Consider the following 9,751-nt stretch of genomic DNA (forward strand, 5'->3'; position numbering starts at 1 on the left):
TGAGCGATGGTCAGAGGCATTTCCAAGTACCCTACAAGATAGAAGACTCCTCCTGCCCCCAAACAAAGAATGAACTGGCTCAAAATGTCCGGTGATGCCAACGCCAGGGCAAGCACTGTCAACATTCGGATCTGTAGCTTTATCTGACACTCACTAAACCTTGCGGAGCAAGGACAGGAATAAGTGACAAGCTCTAAACTACCATCATTGTTCTGTCCCATTGACCATGGCTTACTTAACAACTGACTCAATCCCTCACTTCCTCAGACTGACTCGCTCCAATCCAGGTCTGTTAGAATCATCTCATTCATGGCCCATGTCTACGACTGAACTCTTCAACTTGACAGCTTGCAGAGCCAGAAGACCACAGAAGCAGGATCAATAGAATATCCAGAATCAAGAATAGCAGTCGTGGCCACCACCTATTCGAAGCAGTAACGTCACTTGATGAATTTCGGCAATTTTCCCACTTTATGCCAAGCCCTGTTGATACAAGTGCTGTGGCTGTAATGAAGTTAAACTCAATATATTTTTTCCTCTGGTTGTAACTGGCAATAATTTTGCAAGTTCCCAGCTACCGTGGAATCCATTTGGGGCAGGCAAAGAAAGCAAACAAGCCCCAGTATGAAATGTAATTGTGGTTGCCACATGTGAAACAGGTTAGCTACCAACTTTTCTTGTTAGCCTTCCCTAGTTTATAGACACTCACGTTTTCTTAAACTCAGTATATTTCATTGATAGGAAGTAAAGACAATTATCTGGGCATTTTGTCTAAAGAAAAACAGCTTTACCTGGAAATATGCAGATTATAGAGACAAAATGATACTTAAAATATGTTGCCAGAAGATGTATTCATATTTTCAGGTTATTTATCATAGAGATGTGGAAATATACTACATGCCCCTTGTCTGGATAGATGACTAGACATAGTTAATTAGTGTATACACACACACACTGTACATAAACTACTGAACTTGTTATTTACATTATCCATCTCATCATCTAGAAGTGACCCTATAACTATGAGGTATATAGTGATATCTTTATTTTTATGTTTAAGGACACTGAGATTCAGAGAGGCTGATTAAATTCTAAACTCATATAGATAGCAAAAGGAGGCCTGACTGAATATTGGAAAGAGTAGAGAGATAAACTATTTTTTTTTAAAGATTTTATTTATTTCCTAATGAGAAAGAAAAAGAGAGAGAAAGAATCAGACCGTACTCTGGTACATGTGTTGCCGGGGATTGAACTCAGGACCTTATGCATGAGAGTCCAACGCTTTATCACTATGCCACCTTGTGGACCATGAGAGATAAACTATTAACTTCATCAAGATGATAGAAAAAAAAAAATCACAAAATAATCATCAGTAAACTTGAAAAATGTTGGCATTATGAGATGTTCCCCATCTTTAATAAAAAAGCAGGTTTCTATTTACAGTGATATCAAATTACCAGCAGCTAAATATTCTGCTTCTGTGTCCTCATTATGTTTAAGATCAACCTCACGAAAGTGTAATTTGTCTCTAAAATGTCTCATTTCTAAGAAAATCAACTGTCTACTATTTTCAGTGTAGAAAATTTTTCTTAAAAAATAATGTCAATGGTTGAGCCATGTTCTAGCATCTCATTTAATTTTAGCTGCCTTAGGATAAACATTTTGGTGTATCATTAGGTAGAAGCCCTTGACCACTTTAAAACAAATTTTTGAATGTTACTCCTTGAAGAAAATGTTTCATAGACAGAGAATACTCTGGAAAAAAAATGAGGAAAATTTGATGTACTTATAGTGACTGCAAATTTCTGTTCATAATCATACTTAATTCATCTTATAAGTACTCTGTTTGTACAAGAGAAAGAACACATTTTAAGTAGACCAATTTGCAAAGAGCCCTGCACGTACATCTGTCTCTACTATAAACATGAACACACAGAGTCCTTTTATACTTATTGGTATTTTTTCTATTTTTATTTCATATCAAGGATTTCTACTGACGTCAATGGTAGTCTTAGGATTGGAATAAGTAGTAAAGACTTTAACAAGCAGTGGCCTGGAGGATTTTAGCCCATTTACTGGGGAAGAAGAAAAATACAAGTATAATATCAGTGATCTAACCAGTGAATCCTAATTTAAGAAATTTTGCTCATTTTACACATTAAAAGCTAAAAAAAGAAAACCCAGCAACATAAAATATAAAAGATTAAACAAGACTTATGGTTTCTGACACCTAAATATTTTAGTTGGGTGAATACTTGTTATATATTACTTTCTGTTCCAACCTACTACAACATACTTCCATTTTAAAATTTTCTTTACCAGAATTTCCACAACCGTAAAGGGTAAGAAAGATTATGAAACACATAAATTTCCATACTAAAATCACATTTTTACTGACACATTAAAAATTAGTCTTCCACAGAACCACAGAAACATCCTTAACATTTTCAAGATCTAGCCCTTCCTGATTTAGTAAGATCGTTTTTGAAAGTTTCTAGGATACGGTCAGATAATGAAACTATCTACAGCATCTGTTGGGCCATGAAATTCTACATGTGTAAGATTTGGACTTCCATTCATGGAGAGAGTATAATTTGTTCATTCGTAAAATCTTAGTATCTTTATGTCTTAAATTTGCCTTCTCAAGTCAATTTGGTCTATGGAAGGAAAAAGTAAATTTCATATTAACTTTTCAAACCATGTCAGGGTATATACACTGAGATGAGAGATGTTTTCCTTGACCTAAGGAAATATGGGAAAGAATTTCAGTTACTATGCACAGAGGAAATTCTAATAACTTTTTATAATATTTGGAAGTGGCAGAGACTTATCCAGAAGGATAATTAGTTTAATTTATTTATAATTCAGATACTTTCTTTTCTTTTTTCTTTTACCAGAGAACTACTCAGCTTTGGCTTATGGTGGTATGGGGGATTGAACCTGGGACTTGGGAGCCTCAGGCATGACAGCCTTTGCATAACCATTATGCTATCTACCCCTGCCCAATGCAGATACTTTCAAGTGCTCCAGAAAGATATCTGCATTTGTTAAAACCTAGAACTTCACAGTTTTCTTTTTAAAGCATTTTTTAAAAATGCCTTTATTGGGTAGATTAATGCTTTATAGTTGACAGTAAATACAGTAACTTGTACATGCATAACATTTCCCAGTTTTCCATACACAACAATACAACCCCCACTAGGTCCTCCTCCGCCATCATGTTCCAAGACCTGAACCCTCCCTCCCCCACCCGAGTCTTTTACTTTGGTGCAGTACACCGACTCCAGTTCAAGTTTGCAGTCCTTTTTAGAAAAGTACACTAATGATCCACGTCTTGGGGAGGAAAGGGAAGAAAAGCAAAATGAATTTTATTTTTTACTTTTCATTCCTCTTATTACCAGCTATTCTAGAAGTGACCTGAGAGTGCGGGCTTCTAGTAGCAAATATTGACAGTTGACTTCGTCTGCACTGTTATTTTGTGGAAGGAGAAATAAACGATCTGGTTTTGAAATCGTTACTGGTATTTGGAGTAAAAGGTGGATCAGCATCTTGACCCAGGAAGTGGAACTGCTCGAGGAAAGCATATCCGTTTCTCTTTTTCACTTTGTATGAAAACCATGTTTGTATGAAAACCTTGAGCCCTGGGGTGCTGTTGGGAGGCAGCAGAGAAGTCTCTAGAGCCTAGATTTCCAAACTCGTTCCCCCTTTACCTCCTAACACCATTCCCTTGTTCCCCATGAATCACACATCCGTTGTTTTACCACCCAGCTTATTTGATCCTGAGGAAGATGAATGACTTTGACTAAAAAAAAATTAAACAGTGGCAGAAGTAAAGTGCAGCAGAAAGTAAACCTATTTGTGCTGCAGAATGTCCTTCCTTCTTCCTGTTTCTGATATCAGGTCTGGGTTTCATTGCTATCCACTCATATTTGCTCAAATTCTTTTAATCACCGGTCTTTCTTTCTTTTTTTGGAAATCTGAAATTATGGTCATTTGTCTTTTCCAGCTTTCTTTTCGATAGGAGCTGTGCTGCACATAATGGTTGCAATAGAGACAGAAGCTAGAGCTCTGGGGTGAGATCTTGTAACTCCTTAGTTCCAGATCCCAAGTTTTGTACTTTTTGATTTTTCTCACTTACAAATGGAAAATGCAGCTTACTTGCTTTGACAAAACTATAATGCATTTGAAACAACTTCAGAACTTTAAAAATGGACTACATCTGATATAAATTAGACAGAAGTTTAGACTATATAGCAAACGTATTACATAGAATGTTTTAATACATGCACCCCCTAATTTATTGAATATATGTAAGTAGAAAACAAGCAGGGAATTATTATCAAAGTCTGTTCTAGTGTTTCATGGAATATTAGCTAATTCGTAAAGAGATGCTTGGTTGTTAACTGGTAAGTATCAGTTCTGGGTGGCTGTTGGAGCAATTACATTTTTAAATGCTATCTCAATATACCGTAAGACACAACTTGAATGAGGACCAAATCCTATTACATGCCAAACTGTTTTACCACCAATTTTGCATTATCCTAAAAAAAAAAAAATACACTATTAAAATATTTAATTGTTCAACCCATAACAAGAGTTTCTGGAAAGTGATCATGGGTTACAAAACATACAGTTCAAATTATATTTTGCTAGGGTGTTTAGAAGGCAGGGCTCACCCAGGGGCAGAGATTAGTGGGTGGCAGAGTTCCTGGAGACCAGTAGATTTTCCATAGAGGGTGCCTAAGTATATGATTTAGTTGGCCTGGGTGAACTTTAGGAATAAGCTACATCATCAGGGAGACCTGGTAGGCCTCCAGTGTGCATATTTCCCAGACATTTGACTCCAAATGAGTTTCATGCTTCTTACAGCCATACACCTGAATATGTAAGCGGAGGTCTTCTAAGTCACTTGTGTGATCCCTTTTCCGACCCATCCCCTCTAAACATGGAAGGTACAGGGTTGCAGTGACCACTCACAACACAGCCAGCCATGATTTGTATAGTCACATCCAGTCTAAACAAATTATCTCAAGGTTTGGTGAGAGTCTCAAGGATATCATTTCTCCTACCTGTTTTCTATCTCTACCAGAACTGAGAGAAATGCCCCTCGGAGTAAGTGCCTGTGGCTCATGTGGTCTAACAGGAATGGGACTTATGTAAATTCACAGTTGACTGAGAAGTCAAGTCACCCTTGTGAGTATGAACAGTGTCCAGGCCTGGCAATTATGTGACCTTATTTGGATGAGTGATTTCTAGGTGGTCAACAGCAATGATGAAAATTGACTCAAGAAGAGAAATGGGGCTGGGTGGATGGGGTAAAGGGAGCTCACTGGGCAGAGTGCACATTTCACTATGAGGGAGAGCCAGGGTTCCAGTCCTTATCCACCACATGGGAGCACCATGCAAAGGGGAAACGTCATGAACAGTGGAGCAGTGCTGTAGTGCTTCTCCTCTCCCTCTGTTTTAAATCCTGTATCTGGAAAAGAAGAATCCACAAGTTTAAAGCCCTACGGAAGTCCAGAGAGGGAGTCGGGAGGCAGCGCAGTGGGTTAAGTACAGGTGGCACAAAGCACAAGGACCGGCGTAAGGATCCCGGTTTGAGCCCCCGGCTCCCCACCTGCAGGGAAGTCACTTCACAAGTGGTGAAGCAGGCCTGCAGGTGTCTATCTTTCTCTCCCTCTCTCTGTCTATCTCTCCTCTCTCCATTTCTCTCTGTCCTATCCAACAGTAATAATAACAACAATAAAATAACAAGGGCAACAAAAGGAAATACATAAATAAATATTTAAAAAAATATTTAGAAAAAAGTCCTGAGAACAAAAAGAATAAAGGGATAGAAAAAGAAGAAAGAGAAGGAGGGAGAGGGGATGGAGGGAGTGAGGGAGAGAGAAAGAGAGGGAGAGGGAGGAGAGAGAAAGAAAGAGAGAGACAAACAGAGAGACCATGGTGATCAGTCAGGTCACTGGTGGAGGAGTTTATTACTCCCTGAAGAGTTTGCAAATAGAAAACCCCCTTTACATTTGTGAGGCCCTTTGGAAAGGAAAACACAGGGACACTGAATCCTATAAAGTAACTGAAATCTCCATGTGAGGTGGAAGGATAGAAGGAAACAAAGCCAGAGATGATTGATAAACTCCCTCTTAAACCTCCTTTATATAAATATGAGCATCTGTAGTTTTTAGAAGAAGGAATTAAAAAAGGCAATAGAAGAGATTGGCGGGGGGTGGAGAAAGGAGTTGGTTAACCAAAAACTGTCAGTGAATGTGGAAAATGTTGGTAGTCAAAGAGATTAAAGGGGGAAAATACCAAGAAGAGAGAGAACCGGATGCAGACTGACCTCCAAACACGATCCATTTTTAGGAGATTGTAATAAAAATCATCCCTTGAGGAAAGTTTCTAGAAGGAAATGATTAAATGTTAAATACTTGTGAATCTGACCTCTGATTAAATCCTCCCTGCCTTACTGGCTCAGGTTTCTAAGATTAAGGAGCCAAGATGACTATTTTCCAGATGAAATTCTTCTGCTTCATTGTCAAGGTTGTTTATTTAGTGACAAGTGGCAGATATGGATGAGACACAGCTGCACGAGAGCATGGGCACCATCTAGGTAGCCTTGGACCTCAGAGAGTGACATGACCATGACATGAAAGCTGAAGGGATCAAGAGTTTATGACTTCCTTGCACTAAGATGATACATGTCACCCAGCCTAATCTCTTCCAGCACACATGTCCTCACTATGGGATGACCAAGACGATAGAAATTGTTCTTAGGAACTGCATAGGCATTGCTGTGCATGCTGTATTGTTTGTTTTGATCTTTTCCTAAAGTTAAATCAATTTACCATGGGGTAAAGCTTGTGGGGTTCTCATGAATCTGTCAGTTTGAATTCAAGATGACCACTAATTAGGGTTAATGACTTTAAAACAGAGAATAGGGAAGTAAGGACTCCCCTTTTGCAAGTGTCTAGACTCTTGCTAGGTGTGATGGAAAGACAGAACAATAATGAAAACATTCACATTTTACTGCCAAGTGGCTATTTAGATCGTTAAACAGATGGAAAGGTCAGAGAAAGAGAAATAAATATGTACTTAGCGTGAATGAATGGTTAGAAGTTTCTGTGATTAAGAACATTTAGCATGTAAATTCCCAGAAATAATTTGAATAGATTTATGTCTGTATATCCCTACAGAGGAGAAAGGAAGTGAGAAGAAATGCTGCCAATACTAAAATGTCCCACCTCAGTACCAGGGACATGGTATATGTTTTTCTTAGTATTTTCCTAGTACCCCAAAGAATCTATTTGAATAGAAAAATAATATAAGTTCATGACTTACCTAAACACCTGTGGTTTGGTGGTTTTGCAATTGAATAAGACATCCCTTTCCATATAAGTCATTTAGGTTAGAAGGAATTTCAATAGCTGAAAGCTACATACTGGATTCTGGTTATGTGGGGTTCACTTGCTAATTGTTCATTTATAGCCTATCTTTGGGTATGTTTCTATACATCTTCTGCTAAATTCATCCTGTTCTGTCCTTAGTTTTAAGCAAAATAAAACATGGTTATGCTTTAGGAAGTTCTTGAACACTGTTTATAAGACTCGCAAAGTTAAACACAATGGATCACAAAAGCTAAGCTTCATGATTATGGAAAAGGCATTCATGTCTGAGGTCAGAGGTCCTACATTCAACCCCCAGCACCATAAGCCAGAGTTGTGCTGTGCTCTGGTGAAAAGAAAAGACAAGAGAAGGGGAGAAAAGGGGACGGGTGAAGGAAAGAGGGGAGGCGAGGGAAGGGAAGGAAAAGAAAGGGAGGGGAGGGGAGGAGATGGGGAGAAGAGGAGGAGAAGAAGATCAAGATAAACAATTTAAACAAAATCTAACATTTCAATAATGATAATCTCAGCTGGATGCCAAAAATATTTCAGACAGTCTCAGATAGTGGAATGACTGTCTGATTCAGGGTACTTAATAATGACAACATTCAAATTAAAAAAATAAATAAAAGCCAGTAGTGCTTTAATTCTAATTTTGTAACATTGCATCATTAGATCAACCCACCTGGAAGAAAGACACCCAGAATTTTAATCTCTTTGATGGCTATATTTATAAGGTTAGGTTTTTAGCTGCGTCCCAAGGAAATAGCAGGCATACCTTCTCTTCTCTTCTGTTACCTATCAGTCAGTTGAGCTTCAGACTAGTGAGAGGCTACCTTCAACAGTTCTGAAAGTTTTTCATGAATGACCACCTTTGAAAGTTGAGGTGTAACTGTATTATATCAGATTTTTTTTTAAAGGTGTGCAACATTAAGGCTTCTCTATCTGTATATATTTTGAAATCATCAACATAGTAAGTCCAGATATATTCTTCCAACAAATTTTAAATGTGCAGTCCAGTGGTATTAACTATAGTCACCATGCTATCTTTATGTTTCACCCCCTTGGCTTAGTTATTTATTATAGTTGTAAGTGTGTATCTTTTCATCTCCTTCCTTTATTTCACTCTCTCCCTCACCCCACCTTTGGCACCTACCAATCTATTCTCTCTACTTGTAAGTCTTCCCACCTTATACTCTTTTAATTTACATTTTTTAAATTCAAGTGCATGGATATACAACATTATTTTAGTTCCTGGTACTTAGTGTACAATTTCAATATTTCTATGAATTGTGAGATGATCTTTAGTTTTTTCCTGAGATGATCTTTATAATAAGTATATTTATCGTATGTTCTTAATTCCTTTCAAATACCACAATGATGATTGTGGGTTCCCATGCTCTATATTAAATCTCTTTAAGATGCTTTACTATGAAACTAGGCATTTGTGCCCCTTGAATCTTTTCACTCATTTTCCTTCCCCTAGTAATCCACCCCTATGGTAATCACCAGTCTCTTTAATTTGTTTTAATTTTTTATTTTTAAATTACATTTCACATATATCTTAGATCATATGGTATTGGTATTTATGACATAATTTATTTGATACAGTGCTGTCAGTTCCATCCGTGTTGTCCCAAATAAATAGCAAGCTTTAGTGAATTAAATTAAATTGATTTTTAAAATTAAATTTTAATAGCTGAATAATATATATCAAGATACCTATATATCTATCTCATCTGTGCCACGTTTTCTTTTTTTTAAGTTTTTTTTTTTTTTTTTTTTCAATATGGAACGCTTCACGAATTTGCGTGTCATCCTTGCGCAGGGGCCATGCTAATCTTCTCTGTATCGTTCCAATTTTAGTATATGTGCTGCCGAAGCGAGCACTTTTTTTTAAGGTTTAAAACATATTTTATTTATTTTATCATAATGAGCGAGAAAGATACAGAGACAGAGAGAGAAATACCAAAACACTGTTCAGCTCTGGTTTGTGGTGGTGCTGGGGATTGATCCTAAGACCTTGAAGCCTCAGGCATGTAAGTCTTTTGCATAATGAGAATGCTGTCTCTCTAGCCCATATATACATTGCCTCCAGGGTTATTGCTGGGGTTCCCTGACTGCACTGCTAATCCACTGCTCCTGGAAGCCATTTTTCTCATTTTGCTGCTCTTGTTGTTGCCCTTTTTGTTGTCATAATTATTGTAATTGCTGTTGTTGTTGTGGGATAGGACAAAGAGAAATCGAGAGAGGAGGGGAAACAGAGGGGGGAGAGAAAGAGAGACACCTGCACCTGCTTCACCGCCTGTGAAGGACACCACTGCAGGTGGGGAGCCGGGGGCTCGAACCGGGATCCTAACTCCAGTCTTTGTGTT

At 37.8% G+C, this 9,751-nt stretch overlaps 1 non-coding gene across 1 annotated transcript; it reads right to left on the minus strand.

Moving 5' to 3' along the window:
• Window positions 1–9,159: 9,159 nt before the first annotated feature.
• LOC132542214 (U6 spliceosomal RNA) lies at window positions 9,160–9,266 on the minus strand. The gene has a single exon (XR_009553320.1). It is a non-coding gene; the product is annotated as a U6 spliceosomal RNA (small nuclear RNA).
• Between the last annotated feature and the right edge of the window lie 485 nt (window positions 9,267–9,751).

This window comes from Erinaceus europaeus, chromosome 12 (genome assembly GCF_950295315.1).
Source record: "Erinaceus europaeus chromosome 12, mEriEur2.1, whole genome shotgun sequence".
NCBI classification, from domain to species: Eukaryota; Metazoa; Chordata; class Mammalia; order Eulipotyphla; family Erinaceidae; genus Erinaceus; species Erinaceus europaeus.